We start from the raw sequence: 18,283 nt of genomic DNA, 5'->3' as shown, positions 1-18,283 counted from the left end.
GAGCGACAAACAACCTTAGCAAGTTTATGGGAGAAAGAATATGAGATGTAAAATCAATATAACATGCTCTTATTTGTTTTGCTCAAGAACTACAAGAAAAAAACATTCTGACAAGCATCTACTTGTAGGCAGAGCAAAAGTACTACTGCAGATGAGTTTGCTCTAGAACTGGACCACAAGAAGAAAAATGTGTGTAATAAGACTGCTGAAATTTCCCTAGTGATTTCCCTTCAACTGTAAATAAATAAATAAATATATATTTTAACTATTAATTGATCTTATTGATCTGTTATATTCTGTCTTCTGTAACTTTATTTTCAGTATGCATGTTTTAGATCTTATTTTGAAATGTTCTATTTTAACCCATTCAGACCCTGTGTCAATTACAATGGACATCACATGTCAGCCTTTTTTTTTTTAACTTCTGGAGCATTTCACCTACTTTAAAGCCTGCAGTCCATAAAAGCCTCCATTTTTTCACTCAGGTCTAAGTCCCATGGCCCTCTATAAGAAACTTATTTTTTCCCACAAAAAAAAAAAAAACGAAAGGGGTACCACTGTCGTTTTTTTTTCGGGTCGAAATTTTGAGTTGCTTTGATCTTCTTGAAACACTGGATTCTGATAGAGGGCCATGAGACTTAGACTTGAGCGCAAAAATGGAGGCTCTAGACCCATCCAGAGCAGAGATATTGAGATATTTATAATGGCATACATGCTACGTGGGATCTCGATATCTCAGCTCTGGAAGGGTCTAGAGCCTCCATTTTTGCACTCAGGTTTAAGTCTCATGGTCCTCTATCAGAATCCAGAGTTTCGAGAAGATTGGAGAAACTTCACTTTTCGCCCGAAAAAAAAAAGCGAAAGGGGTACCACTGTGGTTTTTTTTTTGGTTTGAAATTTTGAGTTTTGATATCTGAGCTCTGGAAGGGTCTAGAGCCTCCATTTTTGCACTCAGGCTTAAGTCTCATGGCCGTCTATCAGAATCCAGAGTTTTGAGAAGATTGGAGACACTTCATTTTTCGCCCCCAAAAAAAACGAAAGGTGTACCACTGACGTTTTTTTTGGGGGGGTCGAATTTTTTGAGTTTCGATATCTCAGCTCTGGAAGGGTCTAGAGCCTCCATTTTTGCACTCAGGTTTAAGACACATGGCCCTCTATCAGAATCCAGAGTTTTGAGAAGATTGGAGACACTTCATTTTTCGCCCAAAAAAAAAAACGTAAGGGGTACCACTGTCGTTTTTTTTTCGGGTCGAAATTTTGAGATTCGATATCTCAGCTCTGGAAGGGTCTAGAGCCTCCATTTTTGCACTCAGGTTTAAGTCTCATGGCCCTCTATCAGAATCCGGAGTTTTGAGAAGATTGGAGACACTTCATTTTTCGCCCCCCAAAAAAAACATAAGGGGTACCACTGTCGTTTTTTTTGGGGGGTCGAATTTTTGAGATTCTATATCTCAGCTCTGGAAGGGTCTATAGCCTCCATTTTTGCACTCAGGTTGAAGTCTCATTGCCCTCTATCAGAATCCAGAGTTTTGAGAAGATTGGAGAAACTTCATTTTTCACCCAAAAAAAAAAAACGAAAGGGGTACCACTGTCGTTTTTTTTGGGGGGTCGAATTTTTGAGTTTCGATATCTCAGCTCTGGAAGGGTCTAGAGCCTCCATTTTTGCACTCAGATTTAAGACTCATGGCCCTCTATCAGAATCCAGAGTTTTGAGAAGATTGGAGACACTTCATTTTTCGCCCAAAAAAAAAAAACGTAAGGGGTTCCACTGTCGTTTTTTTTTCGGGTCGAAATTTTGAGATTCGATATCTCAACTCTGGAAGGGTCTAGAGCCTCCATTTTTGCACTCAGGTTAAAGTCTCATGGCCCTCTATCAGAATCCAGAGTTTTGAGAAGATTGGAGAAACTTCATTTTTCACCCAAAAAAAAAAAACGAAAGGGGTACCACTGTCGTTTTTTTTGGGGGGTCGAATTTTTGAGTTTCGATATCTCAGCTCTGGAAGGGTCTAGAGCCTCCATTTTTGCACTCAGGTTTAAGTCTCATGGCCCTCTATCAGAATCCAGAGTTTTGAGAAGATTGGAAAAACTTCATTTTTTACCCCCCAAAAAAAACGAAAGGGGTACCACTGTCTTTTTTTTTTTCGGGTCGAAATTTTGAGATTTGATATCTCAGCTCTGGAAGGGTCTAGAGCCTCCATTTTTGCACTCAGATTTAAGACTCGTGGCCGTCTATCAGAATCCAGAGTTTTGAGAAGATTGGAGAAACTTCATTTTTCACCCCAAAAAAAAAAACGTAAGGGGTACCACTGTCGTTTTTTTGGGGGGGTCGAATTTTTGAGTTTCGATATCTCATCTCTGGAAGGGTCTAGAGCCTCCATTTTTGCACTCAGGTTTAAGTCTCATGGCCCTCTATCAGAATCCAGAGTTTTGAGAAGATTGGAGAAACTTAATTTTTCACCCAAAAAAAAAAACGAAAGGGGTACCACTGTCGTTTTTTTTTCGGGTCGAAATTTTAAGATTCGATATCTCAGCTCTGGAAGGGTCTAGAGCCTCCATTTTTGCACTCAGATTTAAGACTCATGGCCCTCTATCAGAATCCAGAGTTTTGAGAAGATTGGAGACACTTCATTTTTGGCCCAAAAAAAAAAAACGAAAGGGGTACCACTGTCGTTTTTTTTGGGGGTCGAATTTTTGAGTTTCGATATCTCAGCTCTGGAAGGGTCTAGAGCCTCCATTTTTGCACTCAGGTTTAAGTCTCATGGCCCTCTATCAGACTCCAGAGTTTTGAGAAGATTGGAGACACTTCATTTTTCGCCCCCCCAAAAAAACGTAAGGGGTACCACTGTCGTTTTTTTTTCGGGTCGAAATTTTGAGATTCGATATCTCAGCTCTGGAAGGGTCTAGAGCCTCCATTTTTGCACTCAGGTTTAAGACTCATGGCCCTCTATCAGAATCCAGAGTTTTGAGAAGATTGGAGACACTTCATTTTTCGCCCAAAAAAAAAAAAAACCGTAAGGGGTACCACTGTCGTTTTTTTTTCGGGTCGAAATTTTGAGATTCGATATCTCAGCTTTGGAAGGGTCTAAAGCCTCCATTTTTGCACTCAGGTTTAAGTCTCATGGCCCTCTATCAGAATCCAGAGTTTTAAGAAGATTGGAGAAACTTATTTTTTCCCAAAAAAAAAAAAAAACGAAAGGGGTACCACTGTCGTTTTTTTTTTTTTCGGGTCGAAATTTTGAGTTGTTCTGATCTTCTTGAAACTCTGAATTTTGATAGAGGGCCATGGGACTTAGACTTGAGTGCAAAAATGGAGGCTCTAGACCCTTCCAGAGCTCAGATATCGAGATCCCACGTAGCATGTATGCCATTATAAATATCTCAATATCTCTAGTGTGGAAGGGTGTAGAGCCTCCATTTTTGCACTCAGGTCTAAGTCTCATGACCCTCTATCAGAATCCAGAGTTTCAAGAAGATTGGAGAAACGTATTTTTTCCCACAAAAAACAAAAAAACAAAACGAAAGGGGTACCACTGTCGTTTTTTTTTTCGGGTCGAAATTTTTAGTTGCTCTGATCTTCTTGAAACTCTGGATTCTGATAGAGGGCCATGAGACTTAGACCTGAGTGCAAAAATGGAGGCTCTAGACCCTTCCTGAGCTGAGATATTGACGTCCCACGTAGCATTTATGCCATTATAAAAATAGTAGGCAATTGGACAAATATTGGGTTTGTGGACACGTCGTTTTTAAGCTTAGCTTTCAAAATTTTGGGACGAAAACTATTTTACTGCACTCAGGGAGGCCCCCTGAGTCTGTGGAACCAAGGGCCGTCCCGAAATTCCACCATCCGCTGTTGTGTGAAATGATGCAATTTTTTCTATAATAACCATGTGTAAACTGTTTGTAAGACTTTATAGAACAGTCTTTTATGTAAAACATCTTTTATATGAAACCATGTGTAAACTTCTTGTAAAGACTATAGAACAGTCCTTTATGTAAAACAGCTTTTATATGAAACCATATTCGAAGACTTTATGGATAGTCTTCTGTTATACAGTTTTTATACGTAAACTGTTTATAATAAATACACAGAAACATATTGTAACAAATGTTTATTGGTTTTATAAGAAAGACACTGAAACATATTGTAACAAATGTTTATTGGTTTTATAAGAAAGACACATAAATGTATTGTAACAAAATGCTTTATTAATGGAATGTAACCAGTATTATGCATGTAAGTAGTAAAAGAAAAATGTATTACCTTAAGGAGTCTTGGGCTATTTTGGCCCTTTTTGAGTACTTTTTAATTTTTGCGACATAAACAAATGTTTACCATAACAATATTTGGTATCATTTTTTCAGCACAACATCACCTATATGACCAGACAATTAGTTTACCACTTTGATGTACTGTATAAAAATACTGATGTACTGTATCAACATATGAAGAGTTCAGATGCAAAAGCCTCTAAATGCCATTTGAAATTTTCTTCTTTAATGATGATTTTTGTCAAACTTGTATATTTAAGTTCAGTAATTTCACTTAAATGGCAATGATAATCACCTATTAATTGTTATTTAAGTGAAATTACTGAACTTAAATATACAAGTTTGATAAAAATCATCATTAAAGAAGAAAATTTCAAATGGCATTTAGAGGCTTTTGCATCTGAACTCTTCATATATTTTTGGACCTGAGTCCAAAAATGGAGCGTCTAAACCCTTCCTGAGCTGAGATATTGAGATCCCACGTAGCATTCTCGATATCTCAGCTCTGGAAGGGTCTAGAGCCTCCATTTTTGCACTCAAGTCTACGTACCATGGCCCTCTATCAGAATCCAGAGTTTCAAGAAGATTGGAGAAACTTATTTTTTCCCTCAAAAAAAAAAAAAAAAAAAAACGAAAGGGGTACCACTGTCGTTTTTTTTTTCAGGTCGAAATTTTGAGATTCTATATCTCAGCTCTGGAAGGGTCTAGAGCCTCCATTTTTGCACTCAGGTTTAAGACTCATGGCCCTCTATCAGAATCCAGAGTTTTGAGAAGATTGGAGAAACTTAATTTTTGGCCCAAAAAAAAAAACGAAAGGGGTACCACTGTCATTTTTTTGGGGGGTCGAATTTTTGAGTTTCCATATCTCAGCTCTGGAAGGGTCTAGAGCCTCCATTTTTGCACTCAGGTTTGAGTCTCATGGCCCTCTATCAGAATCCAGAGTGTTGAGAAGATTGGAGACACTTCATTTTTCGCCCCCCCAAAAAAAACGTAAGGGGTACCACTGTCGTTTTTTTTTTCGGGTCGAAATTTTGAGATTCGATATCTCAGCTTTGGAAGGGTCTAGAGCCTCCATTTTTGCACTCAGGTTTAAGTCTCATGGCCCTCTATCAGAATCCAGAGTTTTGAGAAGATTGGAGACACTTCATTTTTCGCCCCAAAAAAAAAACGTAAGGGGTACCACTGTCGTTTTTTTTTCGGGTCGAAATTTTGAGATTCGATATCTCAGCTTTGGAAGGGTCTAGAGCCTCCATTTTTGCACTCAGGTTTAAGTCTCATGGCCGTCTATCAGAATCCAGAGTTTTGAGAAGATTGGAGACACTTAATTTTTCGCCCAAAAAAAAAAACGTAAGGGGTACCACTGTCGTTTTTTTTTTCAGGTCGAAATTTTGAGATTCTATATCTCAGCTCTGGAAGGGTCTAGAGCCTCCATTTTTGCACTCAGGTTTAAGTCTCATGGCCGTCTATCAGAATCCAGAGTTTTGAGAAGATTGGAGACACTTCATTTTTCGCCCAAAAAAAAAAAATACGAAAGGGGTACCACTGACGTTTTTTTTGGGGGTCGAATTTTTGAGTTTCGATATCTCAGCTATGGAAGGGTCTAGAGCCTCCATTTTTGCACTCAGGTTTAAGTCTCATGGCCCTCTTTCAGAATCCAGAGTTTTGAGAAGATTGGAGACACTTCATTTTTCGCCCAAAAAAAAAAAACGTAAGGGGTACCACTGTCGTTTTTTTTTCAGGTCGAAATTTTGAGATTCTATATCTCAGCTCTGGAAGGGTCTAGAGCCTCCATTTTTGCACTCAGGTTTAAGTCTCATGGCCGTCTATCAGACTCCAGAGTTTTGAGAAGATTGGAGACACTTCATTTTTCGCCCAAAAAAAAAACATAAGGGGTACCACTGTCGTTTTTTTTGGGGGGTCGAATTTTTGAGATTCTATATCTCAGCTCTGGAAGGGTCTATAGCCTCCATTTTTGCACTCAGGTTGAAGTCTCATTGCCCTCTATCAGAATCCAGAGTTTTGAGAAGATTGGAGAAACTTCATTTTTCACCCAAAAAAAAAAACGAAAGGGGTACCACTGTCGTTTTTTTGGGGGGGTCGAATTTTTGAGTTTCGATATCTCAGCTCTGGAAGGGTCTAGAGCCTCCATTTTTGCACTCAGATTTAAGACTCATGGCCCTCTATCAGAATCCAGAGTTTTGAGAAGATTGGAGACACTTCATTTTTCGCCCAAAAAAAAAAAACGTAAGGGGTTCCACTGTCGTTTTTTTTTCGGGTCGAAATTTTGAGATTCGATATCTCAACTCTGGAAGGGTCTAGAGCCTCCATTTTTGCACTCAGGTTAAAGTCTCATGGCCCTCTATCAGAATCCAGAGTTTTGAGAAGATTGGAGAAACTTCATTTTTCACCCAAAAAAAAAAAAACGAAAGGGGTACCACTGTCGTTTTTTTTGGGGGGTCGAATTTTTGAGTTTCGATATCTCAGCTCTGGAAGGGTCTAGAGCCTCCATTTTTGCACTCAGGTTTAAGTCTCATGGCCCTCTATCAGAATCCAGAGTTTTGAGAAGATTGGAAAAACTTCATTTTTCACCCCCCCAAAAAAACGAAAGGGGTACCACTGTCGTTTTTTTTTTCGGGTCGAAATTTTGAGATTTGATATCTCAGCTCTGGAAGGGTCTAGAGCCTCCATTTTTGCACTCAGATTTAAGACTCATGGCCCTCTATCAGAATCCAGAGTTTTGAGAAGATTGGAGACACTTCATTTTTCGCCCAAAAAAAAAAAACGTAAGGGGTACCACTGTCGTTTTTTTTTCGGGTCGAAATTTTGAGATTCGATATCTCAACTCTGGAAGGGTCTAGAGCCTCCATTTTTGCACTCAGGTCTAAGTCTCGTGGCCCTCTATCAGAATCCAGAGTTTTGAGAAGATTGGAGAAACTTCATTTTTCACCCCAAAAAAAAAAACGTAAGGGGTACCACTGTCGTTTTTTTGGGGGGGTCGAATTTTTGAGTTTCGATATCTCAGCTCTGGAAGGGTCTAGAGCCTCCATTTTTGCACTCAGGTTTAAGTCTCATGGCCCTCTATCAGAATCCAGAGTTTTGAGAAGATTGGAGAAACTTAATTTTTCACCCAAAAAAAAAAACGAAAGGGGTACCACTGTCGTTTTTTTTTCGGGTCGAAATTTTAAGATTCGATATCTCAGCTCTGGAAGGGTCTAGAGCCTCCATTTTTGCACTCAGATTTAAGACTCATGGCCCTCTATCAGAATCCAGAGTTTTGAGAAGATTGGAGACACTTCATTTTTGGCCCAAAAAAAAAAAACGAAAGGGGTACCACTGTCGTTTTTTTTGGGGGTCGAATTTTTGAGTTTCGATATCTCAGCTCTGGAAGGGTCTAGAGCCTCCATTTTTGCACTCAGGTTTAAGTCTCATGGCCCTCTATCAGACTCCAGAGTTTTGAGAAGATTGGAGACACTTCATTTTTCGCCCCCCCAAAAAAACGTAAGGGGTACCACTGTCGTTTTTTTTTCGGGTCGAAATTTTGAGATTCGATATCTCAGCTCTGGAAGGGTCTAGAGCCTCCATTTTTGCACTCAGGTTTAAGACTCATGGCCCTCTATCAGAATCCAGAGTTTTGAGAAGATTGGAGACACTTCATTTTTCGCCCAAAAAAAAAAAAACGTAAGGGGTACCACTGTCGTTTTTTTTTCGGGTCGAAATTTTGAGATTCGATATCTCAGCTTTGGAAGGGTCTAAAGCCTCCATTTTTGCACTCAGGTTTAAGTCTCATGGCCCTCTATCAGAATCCAGAGTTTTAAGAAGATTGGAGAAACTTATTTTTTCCCAAAAAAAAACAAAAAACGAAAGGGGTACCACTGTCGTTTTTTTTTCGGGTCGAAATTTTGAGATTCGATATCTCAGCTTTGGAAGGGTCTAGAGCCTCCATTTTTGCACTCAGGTTTAAGTCTCATGGCCCTCTATCAGAATCCAGAGTTTTGAGAAGATTGGAGACACTTCATTTTTCGCCCCAAAAAAAAAAACGTAAGGGGTACCACTGTCGTTTTTTTTTCGGGTCGAAATTTTGAGATTCGATATCTCAGCTTTGGAAGGGTCTAGAGCCTCCATTTTTGCACTCAGGTTTAAGTCTCATGGCCCTCTATCAGAATCCAGAGTTTTGAGAAGATTGGAGACACTTAATTTTTCGCCCAAAAAAAAAAACGTAAGGGGTACCACTGTCGTTTTTTTTTTCAGGTCGAAATTTTGAGATTCTATATCTCAGCTCTGGAAGGGTCTAGAGCCTCCATTTTTGCACTCAGGTTTAAGTCTCATGGCCGTCTATCAGAATCCAGAGTTTTGAGAAGATTGGAGACACTTCATTTTTCGCCCAAAAAAAAAAACGTAAGGGGTACCACTGTCGTTTTTTTTTTCAGGTCGAAATTTTGAGATTCTATATCTCAGCTCTGGAAGGGTCTAGAGCCTCCATTTTTGCACTCAGGTTTAAGTCTCATGGCCGTCTATCAGAATCCAGAGTTTTGAGAAGATTGGAGACACTTCATTTTTCGCCCAAAAAAAAAAAATACGAAAGGGGTACCACTGACGTTTTTTTGGGGGGTCGAATTTTTGAGTTTCGATATCTCAGCTATGGAAGGGTCTAGAGCCTCCATTTTTGCACTCAGGTTTAAGTCTCATGGCCCTCTTTCAGAATCCAGAGTTTTGAGAAGATTGGAGACACTTAATTTTTCGCCCAAAAAAAAAAAACGTAAGGGGTACCACTGTCGTTTTTTTTTCAGGTCGAAATTTTGAGATTCTATATCTCAGCTCTGGAAGGGTCTAGAGCCTCCATTTTTGCACTCAGGTTTAAGTCTCATGGCCGTCTATCAGACTCCAGAGTTTTGAGAAGATTGGAGACACTTCATTTTTCGCCCAAAAAAAAAACGTAAGGGGTACCACTGTCGTTTTTTTTTCAGGTCGAAATTTTGAGATTCTATATCTCAGCTCTGGAAGGGTCTAGATTCTCAATTTTTGCACTCAGGTTTAAGTCTCATGGCCCTCTATCAGAATCCAGAGTTTTGAGAAGATTGGAGACACTTCATTTTTCGCCCAAAAAAAAAAAACGTAAGGGGTACCACTGTCGTTTTTTTTTCGGGTCGAAATTTTGAGATTCAATATCTCAGCTCTGGAAGGGTCTAGAGCCTCCATTTTTGGACTCAGGTTTAAGACTCATGGCCCTCTATCAGAATCCAGAGTTTTGAGAAGATTGGAGACACTTCATTTTTCGCCCCAAAAAAAAAAACGTAAGGGGTACCACTGTCGTTTTTTTTTCGGGTCGAAATTTTGAGATTCGATATCTCAGCTTTGGAAGGGTCTAGAGCCTCCATTTTTGCACTCAGGTTTAAGTCTCATGGCCCTCTATCAGAATCCATAGTTTTGAGAAGATTGGAGACACTTCATTTTTCGCCCAAAAAAAAAAAAAACGTAAGGGGTACCACTGTCGTTTTTTTTTCGGGTCGAAATTTTGAGATTGTATATCTCAGCTCTGGAAGGGTCTAGAGCCTCCATTTTTGCACTCAGGTTTAAGTCTCATGGCCGTCTATCAGAATCCAGAGTTTTGAGAAGATTGGAGACACTTCATTTTTCGCCCAAAAAAAAAAACGTAAGGGGTACCACTGTCGTTTTATTTTCAGGTCGAAATTTTGAGATTCTATATCTCAGCTCTGGAAGGGTCTAGAGCCTCCATTTTTGCACTCAGGTTTAAGTCTCATGGCCGTCTATCAGAATCCAGAGTTTTGAGAAGATTGGAGACACTTCATTTTTCGCCCAAAAAAAAAAAATACGAAAGGGGTACCACTGACGTTTTTTTTGGGGGTCGAATTTTTGAGTTTCGATATCTCAGCTATGGAAGGGTCTAGAGCCTCCATTTTTGCACTCAGGTTTAAGTCTCATGGCCCTCTTTCAGAATCCAGAGTTTTGAGAAGATTGGAGAAACTTAATTTTTCGCCCAAAAAAAAAAAACGTAAGGGGTACCACTGTCGTTTTTTTTTCGGGTCGAAATTTTGAGATTCGATATCTCAGCTCTCGAAGGGTCTAGAGCCTCCATTTTTGCACTCAGGTTTAAGTCTCATGGCCCTCTATCAGAATCCAGAGTTTTGAGAAGATTGGAGACACTTCATTTTTCGCCCAAAAAAAAAAACGTAAGGGGTACCACTGTCGTTTTTTTTTCAGGTCGAAATTTTGAGATTCTATATCTCAGCTCTGGAAGGGTCTAGAGCCTCCATTTTTGCACTCAGGTTTAAGTCTCATGGCCGTCTATCAGACTCCAGAGTTTTGAGAAGATTGGAGACACTTCATTTTTCGCCCAAAAAAAAAAACGTAAGGGGTACCACTGTCGTTTTTTTGGGGGGGTCGAATTTGTGAGATTCTATATCTCAGCTCTGGAAGGGTCTAGAGCCTCCATTTTTGCACTCAAGTTTAAGTCTCATGGCCCTCTATCAGAATCCAGAGTTTTGAGAAGATTGGAGACACTTCATTTTTCGCCCCAAAAAAAAAAACGTAAGGGGTACCACTGTCGTTTTTTTTTCGGGTCGAAATTTTGAGATTCGATATCTCAGCTCTCGAAGGGTCTAGAGCCTCCATTTTTGCACTCAGGTTTAAGTCTCATGGCCCTCTATCAGAATCCAGAGTTTTGAGAAGATTGGAGACACTTCATTTTTCGCCCAAAAAAAAAAACGTAAGGGGTACCACTGTCGTTTTTTTTTCAGGTCGAAATTTTGAGATTCTATATCTCAGCTCTGGAAGGGTCTAGAGCCTCCATTTTTGCACTCAGGTTTAAGTCTCATGGCCGTCTATCAGACTCCAGAGTTTTGAGAAGATTGGAGACACTTCATTTTTCGCCCAAAAAAAAAAACGTAAGGGGTACCACTGTCGTTTTTTTGGGGGGGTCGAATTTGTGAGATTCTATATCTCAGCTCTGGAAGGGTCTAGAGCCTCCATTTTTGCACTCAAGTTTAAGTCTCATGGCCCTCTATCAGAATCCAGAGTTTTGAGAAGATTGGAGACACTTCATTTTTCGCCCCAAAAAAAAAAACGTAAGGGGTACCACTGTCGTTTTTTTTTCAGGTCGAAATTTTGAGATTCTATATCTCAGCTCTGGAAGGGTCTAGAGCCTCCATTTTTGCACTCAGGTTTAAGTCTCATGGCCGTCTATCAGAATTCAGAGTTTTGAGAAGATTGGAGACACTTCATTTTTCGCCCAAAAAAAAAAACGTAAGGGGTACCACTGTCGTTTTTTTTTTTCAGGTCAAAATTTTGAGATTCGATATCTCAGCTCTGGAAGGGTCTAGAGCCTCCATTTTTGCACTCAGGTTTAAGACTCATGGCCCTCTATCAGAATCCAGAGTTTTGAGAAGATTGGAGACACTTCATTTTTCGCCCAAAAAAAAAACGTAAGGGGTACCACTGTCGTTTTTTTTTCGGGTCGAAATTTTGAGATTTGATATCTCAGCTCTGGAAGGGTCTAGAGCCTCCATTTTTGCACTCAGATTTAAGACTCATGGCCCTCTATCAGAATCCAGAGTTTTGAGAAGATTGGAGTCACTTCATTTTTCGCCCAAAAAAAAAAAACGAAAGGGGTACCACTGTCGTTTTTTTGGGGGGGTCGAATTTTTGAGTTTCGATATCTCAGCTTTGGAAGGGTCTAGAGCCTCCATTTTTGCACTCAGGTTTAAGTCTCATGGCCCTCTATCAGAATCCAGAGTTTTGAGAAGATTGGAGAAACTTAATTTTTCACCCCAAAAACAAAACGAAAGGGGTACCACTGTCGTTTTTTTTTTCGGGTCGAAATTTTAAGATTCGATATCTCAGCTCTGGAAGGGTCTAGAGCCTCCATTTTTGAACTCAGGTTTAAGACTCATGGCCCTCTATCAGAATCCAGAGTTTTGAGAAGATTGGAGACACTTCATTTTTCGCCCAAAAAAAAAAACGTAAGGGGTACCACTGTCGTTTTTTTTTCGGGTCTAAATTTTGAGATTCGATATCTCAGCTCTGGAAGGGTCTAGAGCCTCCATTTTTGCACTCAGGTTTAAGACTCATGGCCCTCTATCAGAATCCAGAGTTTTGAGAAGATTGGAGACACTTCATTTTTGGCCCAAAAAAAAAAAACGAAAGGGGTACCACTGTCGTTTTTTTGGGGGGTCGAATTTTTGAGTTTCGATATCTCAGCTCTGGAAGGGTCTAGAGCCTCCATTTTTGCACTCAGGTTTAAGTCTCATGGCCCTCTATCAGAATCCAGAGTTTTGAGAAGATTGGAGAAACTTCATTTTTCGCCCCCCCAAAAAAAACGTAAGGGGTACCACTGTCGTTTTTTTTTCGGGTCGAAATTTTGAGATTCTATATCTCAGCTTTGGAAGGGTCTAGAGCCTCGATTTTTGCACTCAGGTTTAAGTCTCATGGCCCTCTATCAGAATCCAGAGTTTTGAGAAGATTGGAGAAACTTCATTTTTCACCCCAAAAAAAAAAAACGAAAGGGGTACCACTGTCGTTTTTTTGGAGGGTCGAATTTTTGAGTTTCGATATCTCAGCTCTGGAAGGGTCTAGAGCCTCCATTTTTGCACTCAGGTTTAAGTCTCATGGCCCTCTTTCAGAATCCAGAGTTTTGAGAAGATTGGAGAAACTTAATTTTTCGCCCAAAAAAAAAAAACGTAAGGGGTACCACTGTCGTTTTTTTTTCGGGTCGAAATTTTGAGATTCGATATCTCAGCTCTCGAAGGGTCTAGAGCCTCCATTTTTGCACTCAGGTTTAAGTCTCATGGCCCTCTATCAGAATCCAGAGTTTTGAGAAGATTGGAGACACTTCATTTTTCGCCCAAAAAAAAAAAAACGTAAGGGGTACCACTGTCGTTTTTTTTTCGGGTCGAAATTTTGAGATTCGATATCTCAGCTTTGGAAGGGTCTAAAGCCTCCATTTTTGCACTCAGGTTTAAGTCTCATGGCCCTCTATCAGAATCCAGAGTTTTAAGAAGATTGGAGAAACTTATTTTTTCCCAAAAAAAAACAAAAAACGAAAGGGGTACCACTGTCGTTTTTTTTTCGGGTCGAAATTTTGAGATTCGATATCTCAGCTTTGGAAGGGTCTAGAGCCTCCATTTTTGCACTCAGGTTTAAGTCTCATGGCCCTCTATCAGAATCCAGAGTTTTGAGAAGATTGGAGACACTTCATTTTTCGCCCCAAAAAAAAAAACGTAAGGGGTACCACTGTCGTTTTTTTTTCGGGTCGAAATTTTGAGATTCGATATCTCAGCTTTGGAAGGGTCTAGAGCCTCCATTTTTGCACTCAGGTTTAAGTCTCATGGCCCTCTATCAGAATCCAGAGTTTTGAGAAGATTGGAGACACTTAATTTTTCGCCCAAAAAAAAAAACGTAAGGGGTACCACTGTCGTTTTTTTTTCAGGTCGAAATTTTGAGATTCTATATCTCAGCTCTGGAAGGGTCTAGAGCCTCCATTTTTGCACTCAGGTTTAAGTCTCATGGCCGTCTATCAGAATCCAGAGTTTTGAGAAGATTGGAGACACTTCATTTTTCGCCCAAAAAAAAAAACGTAAGGGGTACCACTGTCGTTTTTTTTTTCAGGTCGAAATTTTGAGATTCTATATCTCAGCTCTGGAAGGGTCTAGAGCCTCCATTTTTGCACTCAGGTTTAAGTCTCATGGCCGTCTATCAGAATCCAGAGTTTTGAGAAGATTGGAGACACTTCATTTTTCGCCCAAAAAAAAAAAATACGAAAGGGGTACCACTGACGTTTTTTTGGGGGGTCGAATTTTTGAGTTTCGATATCTCAGCTATGGAAGGGTCTAGAGCCTCCATTTTTGCACTCAGGTTTAAGTCTCATGGCCCTCTTTCAGAATCCAGAGTTTTGAGAAGATTGGAGACACTTAATTTTTCGCCCAAAAAAAAAAAACGTAAGGGGTACCACTGTCGTTTTTTTTTCAGGTCGAAATTTTGAGATTCTATATCTCAGCTCTGGAAGGGTCTAGAGCCTCCATTTTTGCACTCAGGTTTAAGTCTCATGGCCGTCTATCAGACTCCAGAGTTTTGAGAAGATTGGAGACACTTCATTTTTCGCCCAAAAAAAAAACGTAAGGGGTACCACTGTCGTTTTTTTTTCAGGTCGAAATTTTGAGATTCTATATCTCAGCTCTGGAAGGGTCTAGATTCTCAATTTTTGCACTCAGGTTTAAGTCTCATGGCCCTCTATCAGAATCCAGAGTTTTGAGAAGATTGGAGACACTTCATTTTTCGCCCAAAAAAAAAAAACGTAAGGGGTACCACTGTCGTTTTTTTTTCGGGTCGAAATTTTGAGATTCAATATCTCAGCTCTGGAAGGGTCTAGAGCCTCCATTTTTGGACTCAGGTTTAAGACTCATGGCCCTCTATCAGAATCCAGAGTTTTGAGAAGATTGGAGACACTTCATTTTTCGCCCCAAAAAAAAAAACGTAAGGGGTACCACTGTCGTTTTTTTTTCGGGTCGAAATTTTGAGATTCGATATCTCAGCTTTGGAAGGGTCTAGAGCCTCCATTTTTGCACTCAGGTTTAAGTCTCATGGCCCTCTATCAGAATCCAAAGTTTTGAGAAGATTGGAGACACTTCATTTTTCGCCCAAAAAAAAAAAAACGTAAGGGGTACCACTGTCGTTTTTTTTTTCGGGTCGAAATTTTGAGATTGTATATCTCAGCTCTGGAAGGGTCTAGAGCCTCCATTTTTGCACTCAGGTTTAAGTCTCATGGCCGTCTATCAGAATCCAGAGTTTTGAGAAGATTGGAGACACTTCATTTTTCGCCCAAAAAAAAAAACGTAAGGGGTACCACTGTCGTTTTATTTTCAGGTCGAAATTTTGAGATTCTATATCTCAGCTCTGGAAGGGTCTAGAGCCTCCATTTTTGCACTCAGGTTTAAGTCTCATGGCCGTCTATCAGAATCCAGAGTTTTGAGAAGATTGGAGACACTTCATTTTTCGCCCAAAAAAAAAAAATACGAAAGGGGTACCACTGACGTTTTTTTTGGGGGTCGAATTTTTGAGTTTCGATATCTCAGCTATGGAAGGGTCTAGAGCCTCCATTTTTGCACTCAGGTTTAAGTCTCATGGCCCTCTTTCACAATCCAGAGTTTTGAGAAGATTGGAGAAACTTAATTTTTCGCCCCCAAAAAAAAAACGTAAGGGGTACCACTGTCGTTTTTTTTTCGGGTCGAAATTTTGAGATTCGATATCTCAGCTCTCGAAGGGTCTAGAGCCTCCATTTTTGCACTCAGGTTTAAGTCTCATGGCCCTCTATCAGAATCCAGAGTTTTGAGAAGATTGGAGACACTTCATTTTTCGCCCAAAAAAAAAAACGTAAGGGGTACCACTGTCGTTTTTTTTTCAGGTCGAAATTTTGAGATTCTATATCTCAGCTCTGGAAGGGTCTAGAGCCTCCATTTTTGCACTCAGGTTTAAGTCTCATGGCCGTCTATCAGACTCCAGAGTTTTGAGAAGATTGGAGACACTTCATTTTTCGCCCAAAAAAAAAAACGTAAGGGGTACCACTGTCGTTTTTTTGGGGGGGTCGAATTTGTGAGATTCTATATCTCAGCTCTGGAAGGGTCTAGAGCCTCCATTTTTGCACTCAAGTTTAAGTCTCATGGCCCTCTATCAGAATCCAGAGTTTTGAGAAGATTGGAGACACTTCATTTTTCGCCCCCCAAAAAAAAACGTAAGGGGTACCACTGTCGTTTTTTTTTTCGGGTCGAAATTTTGAGATTCGATATCTCAGCTCTCGAAGGGTCTAGAGCCTCCATTTTTGCACTCAGGTTTAAGTCTCATGGCCCTCTATCAGAATCCAGAGTTTTGAGAAGATTGGAGACACTTCATTTTTCGCCCAAAAAAAAAAACGTAAGGGGTACCACTGTCGTTTTTTTTTCAGGTCGAAATTTTGAGATTCTATATCTCAGCTCTGGAAGGGTCTAGAGCCTCCATTTTTGCACTCAGGTTTAAGTCTCATGGCCGTCTATCAGACTCCAGAGTTTTGAGAAGATTGGAGACACTTCATTTTTCGCCCAAAAAAAAAAACGTAAGGGGTACCACTGTCGTTTTTTTGGGGGGGTCGAATTTGTGAGATTCTATATCTCAGCTCTGGAAGGGTCTAGAGCCTCCATTTTTGCACTCAAGTTTAAGTCTCATGGCCCTCTATCAGAATCCAGAGTTTTGAGAAGATTGGAGACACTTCATTTTTCGCCCCAAAAAAAAAAAACGTAAGGGGTACCACTGTCGTTTTTTTTTCAGGTCGAAATTTTGAGATTCTATATCTCAGCTCTGGAAGGGTCTAGAGCCTCCATTTTTGCACTCAGGTTTAAGTCTCATGGCCGTCTATCAGAATTCAGAGTTTTGAGAAGATTGGAGACACTTCATTTTTCGCCCAAAAAAAAAAAACGAAAGGGGTACCACTGTCGTTTTTTTGGGGGGGTCGAATTTTTGAGTTTCGATATCTCAGCTTTGGAAGGGTCTAGAGCCTCCATTTTTGCACTCAGGTTTAAGTCTCATGGCCCTCTATCAGAATCCAGAGTTTTGAGAAGATTGGAGAAACTTAATTTTTCACCCAAAAAAAAAAACGAAAGGGGTACCACTGTCGTTTTTTTTTTCGGGTCGAAATTTTAAGATTCGATATCTCAGCTCTGGAAGGGTCTAGAGCCTCCATTTTTGCACTCAGGTTTAAGACTCATGGCCCTCTATCAGAATCCAGAGTTTTGAGAAGATTGGAGACACTTCATTTTTCGCCCAAAAAAAAAAAACGTAAGGGGTACCACTGTCGTTTTTTTTTCGGGTCTAAATTTTGAGATTCGATATCTCAGCTCTGGAAGGGTCTAGAGCCTCCATTTTTGCACTCAGGTTTAAGACTCATGGCCCTCTATCAGAATCCAGAGTTTTGAGAAGATTGGAGACACTTCATTTTTGGCCCAAAAAAAAAAAACGAAAGGGGTACCACTGTCGTTTTTTTGGGGGGTCGAATTTTTGAGTTTCGATATCTCAGCTCTGGAAGGGTCTAGAGCCTCCATTTTTGCACTCAGGTTTAAGTCTCATGGCCCTCTTTCAGAATCCAGAGTTTTGAGAAGATTGGAGAAACTTCATTTTTCGCCCCCCCAAAAAAAACGTAAGGGGTACCACTGTCGTTTTTTTTTCGGGTCGAAATTTTGAGATTCTATATCTCAGCTTTGGAAGGGTCTAGAGCCTCGATTTTTGCACTCAGGTTTAAGTCTCATGGCCCTCTATCAGAATCCAGAGTTTTGAGAAGATTGGAGAAACTTCATTTTTCACCCCCAAAAAAAAAAAACGAAAGGGGTACCACTGTCGTTTTTTTGGAGGGTCGAATTTTTGAGTTTCGATATCTCAGCTCTGGAAGGGTCTAGAGCCTCCATTTTTGCACTCAGGTTTAAGTCTCATGGCCCTCTTTCAGAATCCAGAGTTTTGAGAAGATTGGAGAAACTTAATTTTTCGCCCAAAAAAAAAAAACGTAAGGGGTACCACTGTCGTTTTTTTTTCGGGTCGAAATTTTGAGATTCGATATCTCAGCTCTCGAAGGGTCTAGATCCTCCATTTTTGCACTCAGGTTTAAGTCTCATGGCCCTCTATCAGAATCCAGAGTTTTGAGAAGATTGGAGACACTTCATTTTTCGCCCAAAAAAAAAAACGTAAGGGGTACCACTGTCGTTTTTTTTTCAGGTCGAAATTTTGAGATTCTATATCTCAGCTCTGGAAGGGTCTAGAGCCTCCATTTTTGCACTCAGGTTTAAGTCTCATGGCCTTCTATCAGACTCCAGAGTTTTGAGAAGATTGGAGACACTTCATTTTTCGCCCAAAAAAAAAACGTAAGGGGTACCACTGTCGTTTTTTTTTTCAGGTCGAAATTTTGAGATTCTATATCTCAGCTCTGGAAGGGTCTAGATTCTCAATTTTTGCACTCAGGTTTAAGTCTCATGGCCCTCTGTCAGAA

The sequence above is a fragment of the Pimephales promelas genome, chromosome 19 (genome assembly GCF_988280905.1).
Source record: "Pimephales promelas chromosome 19, fPimPro1.hap1.1, whole genome shotgun sequence".
Lineage (NCBI taxonomy): Eukaryota > Metazoa > Chordata > Actinopteri > Cypriniformes > Leuciscidae > Pimephales > Pimephales promelas.
Note: the sequence above shows the minus strand (reverse complement) of the source record.